Source organism: Ranitomeya variabilis, chromosome 4 (assembly GCF_051348905.1).
Source record: "Ranitomeya variabilis isolate aRanVar5 chromosome 4, aRanVar5.hap1, whole genome shotgun sequence".
In the NCBI taxonomy this organism is placed as follows: Eukaryota; Metazoa; Chordata; class Amphibia; order Anura; family Dendrobatidae; genus Ranitomeya; species Ranitomeya variabilis.
This window is the reverse complement of record NC_135235.1, coordinates 254,336,430-254,357,304: the sequence shown is the minus strand read 5'-3', so window position 1 is coordinate 254,357,304 and position 20,875 is coordinate 254,336,430. Positions and strand designations below refer to the sequence as shown.

At 43.8% G+C, this 20,875-nt stretch overlaps 1 protein-coding gene across 7 annotated transcripts in view; it reads left to right on the top strand.

Annotated features, from left to right (window-relative positions):
* FEZ1 (fasciculation and elongation protein zeta 1) overlaps positions 1 to 20,875 on the top strand; it is a 140,201-nt gene that overhangs the window by 965 nt on the left and 118,361 nt on the right. The gene's annotated exons all lie outside the window — the stretch shown is intronic.

The following is a 20,875-nucleotide window of genomic DNA, read 5'->3' as shown; positions in this document are numbered from 1 at the left end:
AGTGTTATTATCAGACCCGGAGGCTGGTAACAATATAGTGATATCCAGAAAGAGAGCGACAGATACAGTGTTGTAGGGTGTACACCCAATGCCGCTGAGCACATGCCATTGTTAGAAAATGTCTGTGTCGGGAAGTAAGGTTTTGTAAATCACAGACAAACATTAAAAATATATATTCCTTGCAAAGAGCATTAGTCACCGTTACATGGGCACCAGTTCTAAAATAATTCTGCCGGATGTGTAGGGCATTGAGTTGGTTGAGCATTGTTCACTTTCACAAGTTGGTTGGGCATTGTTTACTTAACATATTACTAAATTAAAGGGAATATGTCTAATTAAAAAAAACACTTAGTCTACAGATATGAGGATAATCTGTAGGTTTATAGCATTCTGAACCTGCCCTGTGCCCGCACTTAGAGCCCCAATGCCAGGAAGAAATTAACTTTATATCCCCCTCCCTGGCAGCCTCGGTTTTTCAGTCATAGCACTGGTGCTGTCGCGGATTCTGTCACCACTCAGTATATAGAGAGCGGCGGCTGTAATCGCGCCTCCAGCACTGACTGACAGCTCACTCATCATTTGGACCGGCTGTCAGTCAGTGCTGGGGCTTGGTTTCACCCTCTACTCTATAAACTGAATAATGACTGAAAGGGCACTGGCGCCACCCCTGTGACTGAAGCTGAGACGCTACGAGGGGGAGTAAAGTCCATTTCCTCCCATCAGTGGGGCTCAAAGTTCAGGTGCCGGGCAGGTTCACAACGCTATTAAAAAAAAAAAAGGGTTTTATTTTTATTTTTTTGTTTAAGGAAGGAGTATAACTTTTATCATATGTGGACCTGTGGACAAAATGGGCACGTGTTATGTGTACTATCTAGGGATTCGTGTTATGTGAATACTTGATGTCTGTCTATGTAGTAATACTGACTGGTGGATTATCCACGCTTATTCATAGATTGCTAATTTGTCCCTGTTTTGATATGTCTGATTATGAGCTGCTATAAGGAGATGGGACACATTAGGGCTGGTATTTAGGGCATTTGAGTATATCTAGGGTACCAGTCTCTAGAGTCAGGCAGACACAAAGGAAAGTGTTTTCATGTGTTTTAGTGATCAGCCCCTTTCATGCAGACAAACCCTCATAATAATCATAACAACAATCTCCTTTTCACCCACGCTGTGAGATATCAACAACTATTGTCAGTTTACTTCATACTTTTTATACTTTGGATATTGTAACCAATTGCTGCTATTTATCATTAGGATTATATATTGTTTTTGTTTTGTTTGGGGTTGTCTTCTAAATATGGTATATACTTAACATTGTCTGTTTTTAGGGCATTGTCTTGCAAGTCAGAACGCCATTACCTTGCAGATTAACCCCATATCTGCAGGTAATAGCATTTTTTTTTCACAGAACAGAATCCCTTTATTTTAACTATACTAATACTAACAGCCATGCCCATGTAAGAAGACCAAGACATTGTGGTTTAAACTGCGTTTTTTTTTGTTTGTTTTCTTTCAACAAATGTATAGCATTATTTTTGCACTTAGGCCATGTGCACACGTTGCGGATTAGGCTTAGGAATTTTTGGTGCGGATTCTGCATCTCTTGGCAGAAAACGCAGGTGCGGCTTTGACACGTTTTTGTGTGGATTTTGTGCGGATTTGCTGCGGATTTTTTGCGGGTTTACTGACTTTTTTTTTACCCCTGCAGATTTCTATAATGGAATGAGTACAAAAATGCTGCAGATCCGCAAAAAATAAGTGACATGCTACTTCTTTTAATCCGCAGCGTTTCCGCACGGAATTTTCCGCACCATTAGCACAGCTTTTTTTTTCCTCATTGATTTCCATTGTACTGTAAATCACTTGCGGATCTGCAGCGTTTCTGCACCACAAAAAACGCGGATCTGCAGGAAATCCGCAACGTGTGCACATACCCTTAAGGCCCCGTCTCACACAGCGACGCTGCAGCGATACAGACAACGATGCTGATCGCTGTAGCGTCGCTGTTTTGTCGCTGTGTGGTCGCTGGGGAGCTGTCACACAGACAGCTCTCTCCAGCGACCAACGATCAGGGGAACGACTTCGGCATCGTTGAAACTGTCTTCAACGATGCCGAAGTCCCCCTGCAGCACCCGGGTAACCAGGGTAAACATCGGGTTACTAAGCGCAGGGCCGCGCTTAGTAACCCGATATTTACCCTGGTTACCAAAAAAAACAAACAGTACATACTCGCCTTTCGGTGTCCGTCAGGTCCCTTGCCGTCCGCTTCCTGCTCTGACTGAGCCGCCGTACACTGAGAGCAGAGCGCAGCGGTGACGTCACTGCTGTGCTGCGCTCTCACTGTACGGCCGGATCTCAGAGCAGGAAGCAGACAGCAAGGGACCTGACGGACACCGAAAGGCGAATATGTACTGTTTGTTTTTTTTGGTAACCAGGGTAAACATCGGGTTACTAAGCGCGGCCCTGCGCTTAGTAACCCGATGTTTACCCTGGTTACCAGTGAAGACATCGCTGGATCGGTGTCACACACACCGATTCAGCGATGTCAGCGGGACCTCAACGACCAAAAAAAGGTCCAGGCCATTCCGACACGACCAGCGATCTCGCAGCAGGGGCCTGATCGCTGGTACGTGTCACACATAGCGAGATCGCTACTGAGGTCGCTGTTGCGTCACAAAACTAGTGACTCAGCAGCGATCTCGCTAGCGATCTCGCTATGTGAGACGGGGCCTTTACTCATTGCTTTCTAGTGGGGTGAGAAAAACACTGAAAGAATGGACATCCTACTGGTTTCAAAAACACAGCAGTTTTACAGTTCAGTCAGGAAAAAAGTGTGTGTGCATGTTATTTCTGAAATATCGTAACTATTGCTGGTACTGTAAAACGCAGCTTTAGATTGCATAGCAAAGTTTAGCAAAAATGCAATGTGTGAACATTGTCTAAAGGGGCTTTCAAAAGTTTTCAAGGGAGAAGGGATCTTAAACTATACACTTGTATTCACAGCACCAAATAGACTTGCACACCGCACAGGAGAGAGATGCCATCATGTAAAATATGCCATCGTGCTCCTATAACTCTCATACCGTAATAAGAAGCTTCATCCATGCACTATACCCTGCTATATTCATACCTTAGTTCAAGTATAGTTATTGGGGTCCATCTGGCACCATTGGGGTGCACATAGTACAGGGCCATTTTTTTGCAAGAGTTTTGTTTTCTGGATTTTTAAATGGAACAGAAGACCCGAATTCTGTGCTCAGTTGTGAACCAAGCCTTACCAATTACATTATTTGATTCAGTTGTCTCTTTATATAACTTTAAGGGTAAATTCACACTAGCCGTTTTTTAATCCTTTATTTTATGCAATTTTCAGCTGCGTTTTATAGTACTAGTAATGTCTGAGAATCCAGAAATCTCATGCACACACATTTTTTTTTTAGAGCACGTCACTTCTTTCATGTTTTTTTTTCTGCGTTTTTTTTAACCATTTTTCACACATTGACCTGAATGGGTGGTGAAAAAACGCTGAAAATCTGCAGGTATCAGGTTTTGCTGTGTTGTTTTGTGCCAAAACCTGATTCTGTAGAATAGGACTTTTTGTTTCCACTAAACGTTATGATGCGCAAGAAACAAATCTAGGGTGCCAAAAACGCAGCAAAAAAACAGGTGTAGGGATCATCTTTTGCTGCAGAAAAACAATGAAAACAATGCCTAGTGTGATCTTACCCTTAAAGATAACTTTAAAAGTTAAACTTGATAGGCCCAAGGATGTATAAGAAATTAAGAAAGAATTTATGCTCACGTAATGGACAGGGACAGCTGCTCCATCTTCAGGTCTGTGTGCCCTGCTGGTGTCCTGGGATAAAGTCCTGCAGGTGACCTCATGTGACCACTGATGATAGTCAGCGGCTGCTGATCGGCTGCAGCATCCTAATTTCGTCCATACAAGACACCTCAGGCTGTCACTTGATTCATGTTTCGTCATTCTTGATGTCTGCTACATTGCTTGTACCCCCCTGTTCTAGTTCGTTTTTCTGCTCTGTTGTCTTATGACCTCAATCCATGGCTTCTTATCTGCTTTTGGCACAGCTGTGTTTTCCCTATGACTACATATTGACTAATAATTATTTCTATAGCCCCAACATATTCTGCAGCACTTTACATTTCAGAGACAAATATATTTTTGGTCTGTATTCTGTCCTTTTAACCAATGTAATTCAAAGGGATGGTGTCATCTGAAAATGACCTGTTGATGAAAGTAAGTTTTTGTGCTATGTATATTGTATATACATTTATTTTTTTTTATTTTGTCAATGTTGTTGTCTTGTTTTTTGTTTTTTTTTCAAATCACGATCTTTAAAAACAAAAATATAGAAATCTTGTAATTTTCACACTGGCCACTGGGGCTTTATTAGACTCCTACTTAATTTCAGGAAGTTTTCAGGAAACTCATCATCATCAGGGGCTGAATTATAATAACCAGTAACCTCTCTATATACATAGCCACCATTCACCATAGGTGATGTCACAGCTCACCTCCTCCTCCTGTACAATGACTGATAACACCTCTATATACAGTAGATAACACAGGATCCACCATTCACAATAGGTGATGTCACAGCTCACCTCCTCCTGTACAATGACTGATGACACCTCTATATACAGTAGATAACACATGATCCACCATTCACAATAGGTGATGTCACAGCTCACCTCCTCCTCCTGTACAATGACTGATAACACCTCTATATACAGTAGATAACACAGGATCCACCATTCACAATAGGTGATGTCACAGCTCACCTCCTCCTCCTGTACAATGACTAATAACACCTCTATATACAGTAGATAACACAGGATCCACCATTCACAATAAGTGATGTCACAGCTCACCTCCACCTCCTGTACAATGACCGATAACACCTCTATATACAGTAGATAACACAGGATTCACCATTCACCATAGGTGATATCACAGCTCAACCAACTCCACCTGTACAATGACTGATAACACTTCTATATACAGTAGGTAACACAGGATCCACCATTCACAATAGGTGATGTCACAGCTCACCACCTCCTCCTCCTGTACAATGACCGATAACACCTCTATATACAGTAGATACCACAGGAATCACCATTCACAATAGGTGATATCACAGCTCACCTCCTCCTCCTGTACAATGACCGATGACACCTCTATATACAGTAGATACCACAGGAATCACCATTCACAATATGTGATATCACAGCTCACCTCCTCCTGTACAATGACTGATAGCACCTCTATATACAGTAGATACCACAGGAATCACCATTCACAATATGTGATATCACAGCTCACCTCCTCCTCCTGTACAATGACTAATAACACCTCTATATACAGCAGATAACACAGGATCCACCATTCACAATAGGTGTGTTGAGGGAGGATCTAAAGTGATCCTTCATGGTTAACTCAGTGATTTCCAAATTAATCTACAGGGCGTTGCCGGCAACTGAAAATGACCAGACGGAGACGTGTGTCTCTGTTTGGGGGGGATCAAGCAGATCTCTGGGCCCCCGTTTATTGTGTATGACTTTTCATAGTCATAGAAATTATACTTCAACCAATCAGCATAAGAACACACTCACAGTTCTTAACCTATAAGAATGCAGGAACAGTCTGTGCGTCAAAGTCTCGTAGAACAATGCACCCTCAGTCTCATGTCCTGCCTAGATTGCAACAATCAAGGTCTCATAACAGCTGTAAACTTTAGCCTAGTAACAAAATTTATCTTAGAACAGCAAAATGGAGTCGAAAAGCACAAAATGGAGAATCTTTCTTAATTTGTCCCTTCACATTCCCCCCTAGATAAATTTTGTTAATTAATGTCCAGCATCAGAGGTACTATCCCAAGCTATAAGCTCGAGGGGTACTGGTCTTCACATGGCTGGTGCCTTGTTACCAGCCATGGCTGTTGCGGTGTACCCGTCCCCCCTGTATACTAGAATTTACGAATAACAATTATTGATAACAGTGGTGGGGATCTTTTGAAGATAGCCATGCGCTTGGCTTCAACATCTTCATCAGGTAACTTTGTGAAATCGGTGTAGAGAAGAGCAGGGTAGCAACGCTTTTGGTTTCATCATTAGTTGTCTTAGTGCAGAATTTCCTAATACATACAGAAATACACCAAAGAACAAGTTTTAGTATTACATACATAACAAGGATAAAGGCAACAATACATAAACTTTGCAAGATTCCAGCTATCCAGCCCCCAAGTCCCTCAGATCAATTGGCTGGATTAAAAAAGGAGAAGGTGTCTGCCCACCAACTGTCCTTATTACGGTCATTGTCTTTATCATATTAATCTCCGAGTCTTTGAATGTCCTCTAACTTTAACTTCATAGTGCTATTGGGATCTATATAATGATAGCATGCGGGTCCAATAACCTGACACGTACCACCCTGTGCTGCTGTTAAGTAATCCAGTACTACAGTATATTAATTAGTGACTATGATAAGTTGGCTTTGGACAACAACAGTAGTATTAAGTACATCCAATATATCCCAAATTTGATCATCTAGATAGTCTGTGGCCCTAAACAATTTATCCCACATTTGTGTAATCATAGGGTAAATGGAAATAGAACTGACAATTTTATTGGCTATACCCATTTGTACTACTAATCTTTCATGATATTGTACAAACTTATTATTTAAGGATGTTGGGGAATTTAGGCTGTCCCATGTGGTTACCAATATTATTATATGGAAATACAAAAAAAAAAAACATTATGTCCCCTTATTTGCTACTAGTCTGTTTGACCAGCTTGCAGTGTGATGCGTGGATCCACGTCGACCTTCCTTCCAGCTTTACTGACATAGGAGTGATACTGAGGACTTGGTAGGGACCGTCATACAAGGGTTCTAGTCCATATTTTCTGACATGGCTTTTCACGACCACAAAATCACCAGACTTCAAGTTGTGAGAAGTGTCGGTTTCTGCTGAATCTGGAAGGGAAGAAGAAACTAAAACATGGGTGTTAGCAAGATTTTTACTAAGCTGAATAATATATTGAACAGCACGGTCAGTTTCTTCTGACAACTACTGAGGCTGGAAATTTGCAACTGGGGGGCTAGCACCAAACAATATCTCATATGGGGACAGGCCATGTTTTGCCTTAGGGGTAGTACGAATGTGGTACAGTACAATGGGTAGGAGCTCTGGCCATGGAGCCGTAGTCTCCTCATCATTTTGGTCAAGTGTCCCTTCAGTGTGCCGTTCAGCCTCTCAACTTTCCCACTGGATTGTGGAGAGTATGGAGGGCTGCAGTGGATCCAAACCTTGTCAAAACCTCCTGATACACATGAGAAGAAAATACCGGGCCTTGGTCACTTTTGACGACTTCTGGAACGCCATATGTGCATATAACTTCCATCACCAGTTTCTTTGCTGTAGTCTTTGCAGTCATGTTGGTAACGGGGAATGCTTTCGGCCAACTGGACAACATGTCGACAACCACCAGACAATATTCATACCTTCCAGACTTAGGCAACGTGATGTGGTCCACCTGGAGCCTTTGGAAAGGATAGTCCGGCTTAGCAAGGTGCTTCGGGGGTACACATTGAAGTTGACCGGGATTGCAGATGTTACATGCACGGTTGAGTGCTGTCAGGACTGTAGAAATACCTGGAGCCCAGTAGAATTTTTGTACCAGGGCTAGGGCCTGGTTTTTTCCTCGATGTGTGGGCCCATGTGCCCACATGGCAATAGCAGGGTACATCCGCTTAGGGAGACACACAAGTTAGTCCTTTTTCCAGAGACAATTGTCCATACATGCTCCATCAGCCTTCCACTGCTTCACTTCTTCCTTTTGCATCATCATTAAGCGGTCTCACAGGGTTCGACAGAAAACCTCAGTCTGTCGTAGATCATCAGGTTCCTGTAGAGTCAGTGTTTCTTGTAACTGTTTACGCTGAGAGCGTGTGGTCACCATAGCTGGTATGGTCAGGTCAACGGGTAGGAGAGCAGCAGCTTTTGCTTCCATATCCGCAAAGGCGTTACCAACAGTCTGTGGACTGTTCCTAGAACCGTGCGCCTTAACTTTGATAATGGCCACCTAGGTAGGTAATTTGATTGAGTCCATGAGGGTTTTAACAGCTTCAGCATTCTCCACTGGAGTCCCGGCGGTGGTAATAAACCCTCAATTGGCCCATAGGGCTTCGAAATCATGAGCAATACCAAATGCATACTGTGAGTCTGTGTATATATTAGCCCTCCTGTCTTTGGCCAGAACACATGCAATAGACAGAGCCTGAAGTTCTGCTTCTTGTGCTGACTGTGAGGGAGAGAGTGCAGCTGCGTGCACTACAGTGTCTTGCGTAAAAACAGCGTATCCGGTGTGGAATCTGCCAAAATCATCAGCATATCTTGAACCGTCTTTCAGGGCATTGTAGAGAGGTTGCATTATGCGGGATGCGTCCGGTATCCACTGATGACAATAAGTACATAGGCCAAGAAAACGCTAGAGTTCAGTCTCATCTTTTGGAAAAGGAAGGGCGCTGATGGCTATTTTTCTTTCTTCTGTGAGGTGTCTGACACCCTGAAGGAGACAGTGACCTAAAAATATCACTTGACCAAAGCAGGCCGAAACCCAACAGTTCAGATCTGCCAGATACTTGAGGAGGCTAACAGTGGCAGCAATGGCTTCCTGCTCTGTTCGTGCACACAACAAAAGATCATCCACATTATGTTCATCTGCATAGGGGTTATATAACGTAAGGACCATCTGACCATCATCTTGGAATTGTATTCTGGAGCGGAACTGTGATAATAAATCTGCCCCCAGTAAATTCACCGGACATACGGGAGAGATTAGGAACTGAGCAGTAACCTCAAGGAAAGGACCCACAGGGTTTTGTAAGAGTATATTTATTGGGTCTGCCATCTACTCTAATTAAAACAAGCTCTTGATCTGAGAATTGACATGGCGGGGCTGGGGAGTGAGATTCCCAGACATAGGGTTAAAAGGGATATTGGAGAACTGAATTTGTGTAGGGTGGGAGGGCTGGAGCTGAAGTCTGTTGTGTGCGCCACTGATAAGGAACTAGCTGCGTCCTTGTAAAGCTGGAGTTACACTAAACGACTTACCAACGATCACGACCAGCGATACGACCTGGCCGTGATCGTTGGTAAGTCGTTGTGTGGTCGCTGGGGAGCTGTCACACAGACAGCTCTCTCCAGCGACCAATGATCAGGGGAATGACTTCGGCATCGTTGAAACTGTCTTCGATGATGCCGAAGTCGCCCTGCAGCACCCGGGTAACCAGGGTAAACATCGGGTTACTAAGTGCAGGGCCGCGCTTAGTAACTCGATATTTACCCTGGTTACCATTGTAAAAGTAAAAAAAAAACCCACTACATACTCACATTCTGATGTCTGTCACGTCCCCCGCCGGCGTCCACAGGGTTAAAACTGCTTTCGGCAAGAGCCCTGCTAATAAGCACGCGCTGCTGCCGAGAGCTTCCCTGCACTGAATGTGTCAGCGCCGGCAGTAACAGCGGTGATGTCAGCGCTGTGCTCTGCTTTACGGCCGGCGCTGACACAGTCAGTGCAGGGAAGCTCTCGGCAGCAGCGCGTGCATATTAGCAGCGCTCTTGCCGAAAGCAGTTTTAACCCTGTGGACGCCGGGGGACGTGACAGACATCAGAATGTGAGTATGTAGTGTTTTTTTTTTTTTTTAACTTTTACAATGGTAACCAGGGTAAATATCGGGTTACTAAGCGCGGCCCTGCACTTAGTAACCCGATGTTTACCCTGGTTACAAGTGAACACATCGCTGGATCGGCGTCACACACGCCGATCCAGCGATGACAGCGGGTGATCAGCGACCAAAAAAAGGTCCTGATCATTCCCATCGACCAACGATCTCCCAGCAGGGGCCTGATCGTTGGTCGCTGTCACACACAACGAGATCGTTAGCGGGATCGTTGCTACGTCACCAAAAGCGTGACGTTGCAACGATATCGTTAACGATATCGTTATGTGTGACTCAGCCTTTACTGTTTGGGGGGGGGGGGGGGGGGGCGCTAAGTTCTGAAAACTTTTTTTTTTTTTTTTTCTATACTACTTTTAATTAGGGTTGAGCGACCTTGACTTTTTTAGGGTCGAGTCATGTTTCACGAAATCCGACCGTTGGAAAAGTCGAGTCGGGCGAAATCGGCCGATTACTGCGCAAAGTCGAGGATCGGCCGGAACACGAAACCCTATGCACGTCAACGGGGACTTTTTTTTTTCTCTCTCTCTCTCTCTCTCTCTCTCTCTCTCTCTCTCTCTCTCTCTCTCTCTCTCTCTCTCTCTCTCTCTCTCTCTCTCTCTCTCTCTTTCGTTTTACACATTCCAAATCGCTACTGCGCACAAGCGATAAAATGATGATAGGCGTGCACGCCCTAACCCCTATGTCATCACTCTGCCCACGCTCCATCATTGGCTGTAAAAATGGCGCTAAACGCGTCATACGAAACGCGACTTTGGCGCCAAGATCGCGTACCGCATGGCCGACCCCACACAGGGATCGGGTCGGGTTATATGAGACGCCGACTTTACCAAAAGTCGGCGACTTATGAAAATGAACGATCCGTTTCGCTCAACCCTACTTTTAATGCATCATCCGGAGTGGAAGTCTCAATATCGGGTCTGACTGACATTATTGCCTCTTTCAATTCAGATTTAAGGCCGGACATTAAAGCTACTACAAAAAGGTGTGTATGGGCTTTTTGTTACAATGAGAATCCCAGAACTATAAATACTACCATAAGACGCCCATAGAACTTCTCGGCAGTCCAGGATATATTGGTGCCTTGGGGTTAACCCCTTTACCCCCAAGGGTGGTTTGCACATTAATGACCGGGCCAATTTTTACAATTCTGACCACTGTCCCTTTATGAGGTTATAACTCTGGAACGCTTCAACGGATCTTGGCGATTCTGACACTGTTTTCTCATGAAATATTGTACTTCATGATAGTGGTAAAATCTCTTCGATATAACTAGCGTTTATTTGTGAAAAAAAACAGAAATTTGGCGAAAATTTTGAAAATTTCGCAATTTTCCAACTTTGAAATTTGTATGCCCTTAAATCACAGAGATATGTTACACAAAATACTTAATAGGTAACATTTCCCACATGTAAACATATGACCCAAGCCCATCTCACCAAGCCAAGGGATGGGCTACACTCCAATCAACTGTTGAACATAAAGATCCATAGAGCAACTATTAAGGTGCATATTGAATCAAGAAGTGTTAGGCTTTTAAAACGTTATAACTTTATTAATATACAAAAACTACATACAATAAAACACAAAGTAAAACAATGCCTCATCAACTTGAAAATTTTTTTTTTTTTAAATATTATGGCAGAAAAAGGCAGAAAAATGCAGAAAAATTCAAAGGCTAGCAGGAGCAAACGGTAATAATTAAATTTCTATAGTTAAATTTAATCTGACCCAATAGTTCAATATAGTATGGTTACATAGTTGGGTAAATACCGCTAGAATTTACCATGTCCTTTAATAGTATTTGATGTAATAGAAATATATTGCAGCACCTTATCAGTACACTAATACCCGAGCTTTCAATATTATGAAGTTTAAAAGGTTCTTACAGGACAGCTGCAGTTACTCAATTTTGTAACATATAAAAATGGACTAACACAGTAATTGTGCTCAGCAACACAGTATTAAGTCAGAGCACTATGCATAGATTTCAGCAGTAGGTTTCTGAAAAACAAATGCAGACAAGCCGGCCTTTAAGTCACACAATGCAATGCAATCTCCATGTGCACCTGTAAGGCAGCAGCTAAATTCCTTTAGTATACATCATAACAACAACGAACACCAATGAATTCAAGGCGTCACTTTGCCAATGTAAAATAAGTCTTGCAAAGACAAGATCCGCTGCTAATCAGTACATAGCATATGCGAATGGAAAAAATAAACAAAAACTACAAAAATACATATTACCTGGCAAGACTTATTTTACATTGGCAAAGTGACGCCTTGAATTCATTGGTGTTCGTTGTTGTTATGATGTACACTAAAGGAATTTAGCTGCTGCCTTACAGGTGCACATGGAGATTGCATTGCATTGTGTGACTTAAAGGCCGGCTTGTCTGCATTTGTTTTTCAGAAACCTACTGCTGAAATCTATGCATAGTGCTCTGACTTAATACTGTGTTGCTGAGCACAATTACTGTGTTAGGCCGGTTTCACACGTCAGTGATTCCGGTACGTGAGGTGACAGTTTCCTCACGTACCGGAGACACTGACACACGTAGACCCATAAAAATCAATGCATCTGTTCAGATGTCATTGATTTTTTGCGGACCGTGTCTCCGTGTGCCAAACACGGAGACATGTCAGTGTTCGTGGGAGCGCACGTTTTACACGGACCCAATAGAGTCAATGGGTCCGCCTAAAACACGGACCTCACACGGACATTCTCCGTCTGGGGTCCGTGTGCGTGCAGGAGACAGCGCTACAGTAAGCGCTGTCCCCCCCACATGGTGCTGAAGCCGCGATTCATATCTTCCCTGCAGCAGCGTTTGCTGTAGAGAAAATATGAAGAATAGTGTTAAAAATAAAGATTTAGGTGTCCGCCGCCCCCCCACCCCCTGTGCGCCCCCCCCCCGCTGGTCAGAAAATACTTACCCGCTCCCTCGCTCCTTCCTGGTCTGGCCGCGCCTCCTACTGTATGCGGTCACGTGGGGCCGATCATTTACAATCATGAATAGTCGGCTCCGCCCCTATGGGAGGTGGAGCCACATATTCATGACTGTAAATGATCGGCCCCACGTGACTGCATGCAGGAGAAGCCGCGGCCAGACCAGGAAGCAGCGAGGGAGCGGGTACATATTTTCTGACCAGCGGGGGGGCGCACAGGGGGTGGGGGGGCGGCGGACACATGGATCTTTATTTTAAACACTATTCTTCATATTTTCTCTGCAGCAAACGCTGCTGCAGGGAACATATGAATCGCGGCTTCAGCACCAGGCAGAGTGGGTACCACACGCTCCGTGTGGTACCCACTCGCCATACGGGCGGCACACGTGTGCCGCACGTATGGCCTCCGTGAGTTCCCAGGCACACGGACACGGATAACTCCGGTACCGATTTATTCTGGTACCGGAATTATCTGGACGTGTGGGACAGCCCTTAGTCCATTTTTATATGTTACAAAATTGAGTAACTGCAGCTGTCCTGTAAGACCCTTTTAAACTTCATAATATTGAAAGCTCGGGTATTAGTGTACTGATAAGGTGCTGCAATATATTTCTATTACATCAAATACTATTAAAGGACATGGTAAATTCTAGCGGTATTTACCCAACTATGTAACCATACTATATTGAACTATTGGGTCAGATTAAATTTAACTATAGAAATTTAATTATTACCGTTTGCTCCTGCTAGCCTTTGAATTTTTCTGCATTTTTCTGCCTTTTTCTGCCATAATATTTAAAAAAAAAAAAAAAATTCAAATTTTTTTTTTCAAGTTGATGAGGCATTGTTTTACTTTGTGTTTTATTGTGTGTAGTTTTTGTATATTAATAAAGTTATAAAGTTTTAAAAGCCTAACACTTCTTGATTCAATATGCACCTTAATAGTTGCTCTATGGATCTTTATGTTCAACATTTCCCACATGTCTACTTTACATCAGCACAATTTAGGAACCAAAAATTTTTTTGTTAGGGAGTTATAAGGGTTAAAAGTTGACCAGCAATTTCTCATTTTTACAACACCATTTTTTTTTAGGGACCACATCTCATTTGAAGTCATTTTGAGGGGTCTATATGATAGAAAATACCCAAGGGTGACACCATTCTAAAAACTGCACCCCTCAAGGTGCTCAAAACCACATTCAAGAAATTTATTAACCCTTCAGGTGTTTCACAGGAATTTTTGGAATGTTTACATAAAAATTAACATTTAATTTTTTTTTACACAAAATTTATTTCAGCTCCAATTTGTTTTATTTTACCAAGGGTAACAGGAGAAAATGGATGCCAAACTTTGTTGTACAATTTGTGCTGAGTACGCTGATACCACATATGTGGGGGTAAACCACTGTTTGGGCGCACCGCAGAGCTCGGAAGGGAAGGAGCGCCATTTGACTTTTCAATGCAAAATTGACTGGAATTGAGATGGAACGCCATGTTGCATTTGGAGAGCCCCTGATGTGCCTAAACATTGAAACCCCCCACAAGTGACACCATTTTGGAAAGTAGACCCCGTAAGGAACTTATCTAGATGTGTGGTGAGCACTTTGACCCACCAAGTGCTTCGCAGAAGTTTATAATGCAGAGCCGTAAAAATAAAAAATCATATTTTCGCCCCAAATTTTTTATTTTCCCAAGGGTAAGAGAAGAAATTGGACCTCAAAAGTTGTTGTGCAATTTGTCCTGAGTATGCCGCTACCCCATATGTGGGGGTAAACCACTGTTTGGGCGCATAGCAGAGCTCGGAAGGGAAGGAGCGCCATTTGACTTTTCAATGCAAAATTGACTGGAATTAAGATGGGACGACATGTTGCATTTGGAGAGCCACTGATGTGCCTAAACATTGAAACCCCCCATAAGTGACACCATTTTGGAAAGTAGACCCCTTAAGGAACTTATCTAGATGTGTGGTGAGCACTTTGACCCAACAAGTGCTTCACAGAAGTTTATAATGCAGAGCTGTAAAAATAAAAAATCATATTTTTTCACAAAAATAATCTTTTCGCCCCCAATTTTTTATTTTCCCAAGGGTAAGAGAAGAAATTAGACCACAAAAGTCATTGTGCAATTTGTCCTGAGTACGCCGATACCCCATATGTGGGGGTAAACGACTGTTTGGGCGCATGGCAGAGCTCGGAAGGGAAGGAGCGCCATTTGACTTTTCAATGCAAAATTGCCTGGAATTAAGATGGGATGCCATGTCGTGTTTGGAGAGCCCCTGATGTGCCTAAACATTAAACCCCCCCACAAGTGACACCATTTTGGAAAGTAGACCCCCTAAGGAACTTATCTAGATGTGTTTTGAGAGCTTTGATCCCCCAAGTGTTTCACTACAGTTTATAACGCTGAGCGGTGAAAATAAAAATTATTTTTTTTCTTCGCAAAAATGATTTTTTAGCCCCCAGTTTTGTATTTTCACAAGGGTAACAGGATAAATTGGACCCCAAAAGTTGTTGTCCAATTTGTCCTGAGTACGCTGATACCCCATATGTGGGGGGAACCACTGTTTGGGCGCATGGCAGAGCTCGGGAGGGAAGGAGCGCCATTTGGAATGCAGACTTAGATGGATGGTTTGCAGGCATCACGTTGCATTTGCAGAGCCCCTGATGTACCCAAACAGTAGAAACCCCCCACAAGTGACCCCATATTGGAAACTAGACCTCCCAAGGAACTTATCTAGATGTGTTGTGAGAACTTTGAACTCCCAAGTGTTTCACTACAGTTTCTAACGCAGAGCCGTCAAAATAAAAAATATTTTTTTCCACAAAAATTATTTTTAGCCCCCAGTTTTGTATTTTCCCAAGGGTAACAGGAGAAATTGGACCCCAAAAGTTGTCCAATTTGTCCTGAGTATGCTGATACCCCATATGTGGGAGGGAACCACTGTTTGGGCGCATGGCAGAGCTCGGAAGGGAAGGAGTGACATTTGGAATGCAGACTTAGATGGATTGGTCTGCAGGCATCACGTTGCATTTGCAGAGCCCCTGATGTACCCAAACAGTAGAAAAAAAACCCCACAAGTGACCCCATATTGGAAACTAGACCTCCCAAGGAACTCATCTAGATGTGTTGTGAGAACTTTGAACCCCGAAATGTTTCACTACAGTTTATAACGCAGAGCCGTGAAAATAAAATATATATTTTTTCCCACAAAAATGATTTTTAGCCCCCCAAATTTATATTTTCCCAAGTGTAACAAGAGAACTTGGACCCCAAAAGTTGTTGTCCAATTTGTCCCGAGTACGCTGATGCCCCATATGTTGGGGTAAACCCCTGTTTGGGCGCACGGGAAAGCTCGGAAGGGAAGGAGCGCTGTTTTACTTTTTCAATGCAGAATTGGCTGGAATTGAGATTGGACGCCATGTCGCGTTTGGAGAGCCCCTGATGTGCCTAAACAGTGGAAACTCCCCAATTCTAACTGAAACCCTAATCCAAACACACCCCTAACCCTAATCCCAACGGTACCCCTAACCACACCACTAACTCTAATCCCAACCCTAATCCCAACCGTAAATGTAATCCAAACCCTAACTTTAGCCCCAACCCTAACCCTAACTTTAGCCCCAACCCTAACCCTAACTTTAGCCCCAACCCTAACCCTAGCCCTAACCCTAGCCCTAACCCTAATTGAAAAATGGAAATAAATACATTTTTTAAATTTTATTATTTTTCCCTAACTAAGGGGATGATGAAGGGGGGTTTGATTTACTTTTATAGCATTTTTTATAGCGGATTTTTATGATTGGCAGCTGTCACACACTAAAAGACGCTTTTTATAGCAAAAACGTTTTTGCGTCTCCACATTTTGAGACCTATAATTTTTCCATATTTTGGTCCACAGAGTTATGTGAGGTCTTGTTTTTTGCGGGACGAGTTGACGTTTTTATTGGTAACATTTTCGGACACTTCACAGTCTTTGATCGCTTTTTATTCCGATTTTTGTGAGGCAGAATGACAAAAAAACAGCTATTCATGAATTTCTTTTGGGGGAGGCGTTTATACCGTTCCACGTTTGGTAAAATTGATAAAGCAGTTTTATTCTTCGGGTCAGTACGATTACAGCGATACCTCATTTATATCATTTTTTTATGGTTTGGCGCTTTTATACGATAAAAACTATTTTTTACAATAAATAATTATTTTGGCATCGCTTTATTCTGAGGACTATAACTTTTTTCTTTTTTCTTTGACGCTGTATGGCGGCTCTTTTTTTGCGGGACAAGATGACGTTTTCAGCGGTACCATGGTTATTTATATCCGTCTTTTTGATCGCGTGTTATTCCACTTTTTGTTCGGCGGTATGATAATAAAGCGTTGTTTTTTGCCTAGTTTTTTTTTTTTTTTTCCTACGGTGTTCACTGAAGGGGTTAACTAGTGATGTAGTTTTATAGGTCGGGTCGCTACAGACACGGTGATACTAAATATGTGTACTTTTATTGTTTTTTTTATTTATTTAGATAAAGAAATGTATTTATGGGAATAATATATATATATATATTTTTTTTTTTTTCTTTATTTAGGAATTTTTATTTTTTATTTTTTTACACATGTGGAAATTTTTTTTTTATTTTGTCCCAGGGGGGGACATCACAGATTGCTGATCTGACAGTTTGCACAGCACTCTGTCAGATCACCGATCTGACTTACAGCACTGCAGGCTTACCAAGCGCCTGCTCTGAGCAGGCACTTGGTAAGCCACCTCCCTCCCTGCAAGACCCGCATGCCGCGGCCATCTTGGATCCGGGCACCTGCAGCGAGGAGGAGGTAAGAGACCCTCGCAGCAACGCGATCACATCGCGTTGCTCCGGGGGTCTCAGGGAAGCACGCAGGGAGCCCCCTCCCTGCGCGATGCTTCCCTGTACCGCCGTCACACCGCGATCATGTTTGATCGCAGTGTGCCAGGGGTTAATGTGCCGGGGGCGGTCCGTGACCACTCCTGGCACATAGTGCCGGATGTCAGCTGCGATAGTCAGCTGACACCCGGCCGCGATCGGCCGCGCCCCCCCTCCCCCCCCCGTGAGCGCCGCCGATCGCGCTGGACGTACTATCCCATCGGTGGTCATACGGGCCCACCCCACCTTGATGGGATAGTATGTCCAATGTCAGAAAGGGGTTAGGGGACATAGGGCTTACAGTCAGGAGTAGAGGCTTAATTTCCTGGGGAGGGACCATATTTAACTTTCAACTTCCAACTTCAACTTACAATATTTCTTTGTACTGCAAAACGATATTGTTGCTTTAAACAAAACACAGATCTCCCAGCGCGTACTACACCAAGAAAATACAGAGACAACGCAGCTACATGCCCCTTCATACCAGAGACACAGCATAGATAAGAAAATCGCAGCATTCCTCAGCACAGAAAGGAGAAAGCAATAGCGCAGCTGTTTGACCCCTCCAATCTGGTATCTTAGAAATTTCACACAGAAACAGAATACAGCAGTTCTCAGACTTAATTAATTTCTACAAAATCTTCATCACACAATTCACATGCCAGAACACCTTAGAAAAACCAATGATTGTGAATATTTTCCCTGCATTCCTGACAGATTTCTTTCCCCGTCTTTGGGCTAACAGTATCAGATTCATCACACAAATTCAAAGTCTTCTTCCATGGAAACTGATTCTCCTTTAGAGCTAAATATCCTTACTTAGTCGTGCACAATACCAGAGCGGCTGTATTAGTTTTGTTCCACTGGGTCTACCTGTCCCCCTCTGGGACATCCCAAAACCGCGGTACTCAGCGAAAGGAGGAGGGCGTCTCAGACTTTCCCTCCAGATACCTCTGGAAATACACATATATATCTATATATTCCTGAGTTACGCATCCTTCCCATCTTCGATTACCTCACCACGCCTGATTCTAACAGTGATCAGGAATTCAGGATATTTTGACTATAAAGAGAATTACATCACTGGTCAATCCGGGGTGTCTGTCCCTTATGAGGTACGGTTCGAGCACTGGGCTCCCAACGGAACTACACCTCTATATGATTCCACCCAAGAATCACCCCACCATCGGGGACAAACCTCAGATCCTCTTTGCAGCACAAAAACAGGAAAACCACACCAAATGGTCAGTCTGGACAGTATAACTGCCAACTTACCATGGTTGTTGTGGGGGATGATCAGTCCCAATTTTCCAGTGCCTGTGTCCGGTCCGAGGGTCCTTTGTCGTGTTGTCCTCCGGGGGGCAGAGGTGTTCCTGTTTGGGGCTCCACGTTTTTGGGCGCCAACTGTTGAGGGAGGATCTAAAGTGATCCTTCACGGTTAACTCAGTGATTTCCAAATTAATCTACAGGGCGTTGCTGGCAACTGAAAATGACCAGACGGAGACGTGTGTCTCTGTTTGGGGGGGATCAAGCAGATCTCTGGGCCCCCATTTATTGTGTATGACTTTTCATAGTCATAGAAATTATACTTCAACCAATCAGCATAAGAACACGCTCACAGTTCTTAACCTATAAGAATGCAGGAACAGTCTGTGCGTCAAAGTCTCGTAGAACAATACACCCTCAGTCTCATGTTCTGTTTAGATTGCAACAATCAAGGTCTCATAACAGCTGTAAACTTTAGCCTAGTAACAAAATTTATCTTAGAACAGCAAAATGGAGTCGAAAAGCACAAACTGGGGAATCTTTCTTAATTTGTCCCTTCACAGGTGATGTCACAGCTCACCTCCTCCTCCTCCTGTACAATGAATGACTGATAACAGGAGCAAGCGACACTACTCTGTCCTCCTCCTCCTGGTCCTGTCTTCTGCCTTCAACACTGTGGACCATTCCCTCCTGTTACAGATTCTCTCATCTCTTGGCATCACAGACATGGCCCTATCCTGGATCTCATCCTATCTAACAGGCCGAACATTCAGTGTCTCCCTCCCCCACACCACCTCCTCACTTCGCCCCTTGTTCATCGGTGTTCCTCAAGGCTCGGTCCTAGGACCCCTACTCTTCTCCATCTACACCTTTGGCCTGGGACAGCTCCTAGAATCCCACTGTATGCATTACCATTTCTATGCCGATGACACGCAGATCTATCTATCTGGACCTGACCTCACCTCCTTAACAAAATCCCGCACTGTCTGTCTGCTATTTCAGCCTTCTTTTCTGCTCGCTTTCTACAGCTGAAAATGGACAAAACAGAATTCATCATCTTTCCCCCATCTCACTCTACCCCTCCACCAGATCTATCCATCAATGTCAATAGCTGCTCACTTTCCCCAGTCCCGCACGCCCGGTGCCTCGGGGTGATCCTCGACTCTGCCCTCTCTTTCAAGCCACATAACCAAGCCCTTGCCTCCTCCTACCGTCTCAAACTCAAAAATATTTCCAGGATCTGCGCATTTCTTGACCGCGACACCACAAAAACACTAGTGCATGCCCTTCTCATCTCCCGCCTCGACTACTGCAACCTCCTACTCTCTGGCCTCCCCTCTAGCACTGTGGCACCACTCCAATCCATTCTACATTCTGCTGCCTGACTAATCTACCTGTCTCCCCGCTATTCCCCAGCCTCCCCCCTATGCCAAGCCCTTCACTGTCTTGCTATCACCCAGAGACTCCAGTTCAAAACCCTCACAATGACATACAAAGCCATCCACAACCTATCTCCTCCATATATCTGTGACATGGTCTCCCGGTACCTACCTACACGCAACCTCCGATCCTCTCATGATCTCCTTCCCTACTCCCCTCTCATCTCTTCTTCCCACAACTGCATCCAAGACTTCTCCCGTGCTTCCCCCATACTCTGGAACTCTCTACCCCAACACATCAGACTCTTGCCTACCATAGAAACCTTCAAAAATAACCTGAAGACTCACCTCTTCCGACAAACCTGCAGTGATCCTCAACCTACTGAACCGCTGCACGACCAGCTCTACCCTCTCCTAGTTTATCCTCACCCATCCCCTGCAGACTGTGAGCCCTCGCGGGCAGGGTCCTCCCTCCTTATGTACCCGTGTGCCTTGTTTTTTGCTCATGTTTAATGTATTTGTCTATATTTACCCCGTATTCACATGTAAAGCGCCATGGAATAAATGGCGCTATAAAAATGTATAATATAACACCTCTCTCTATATATATATTAGATGAAACAAAT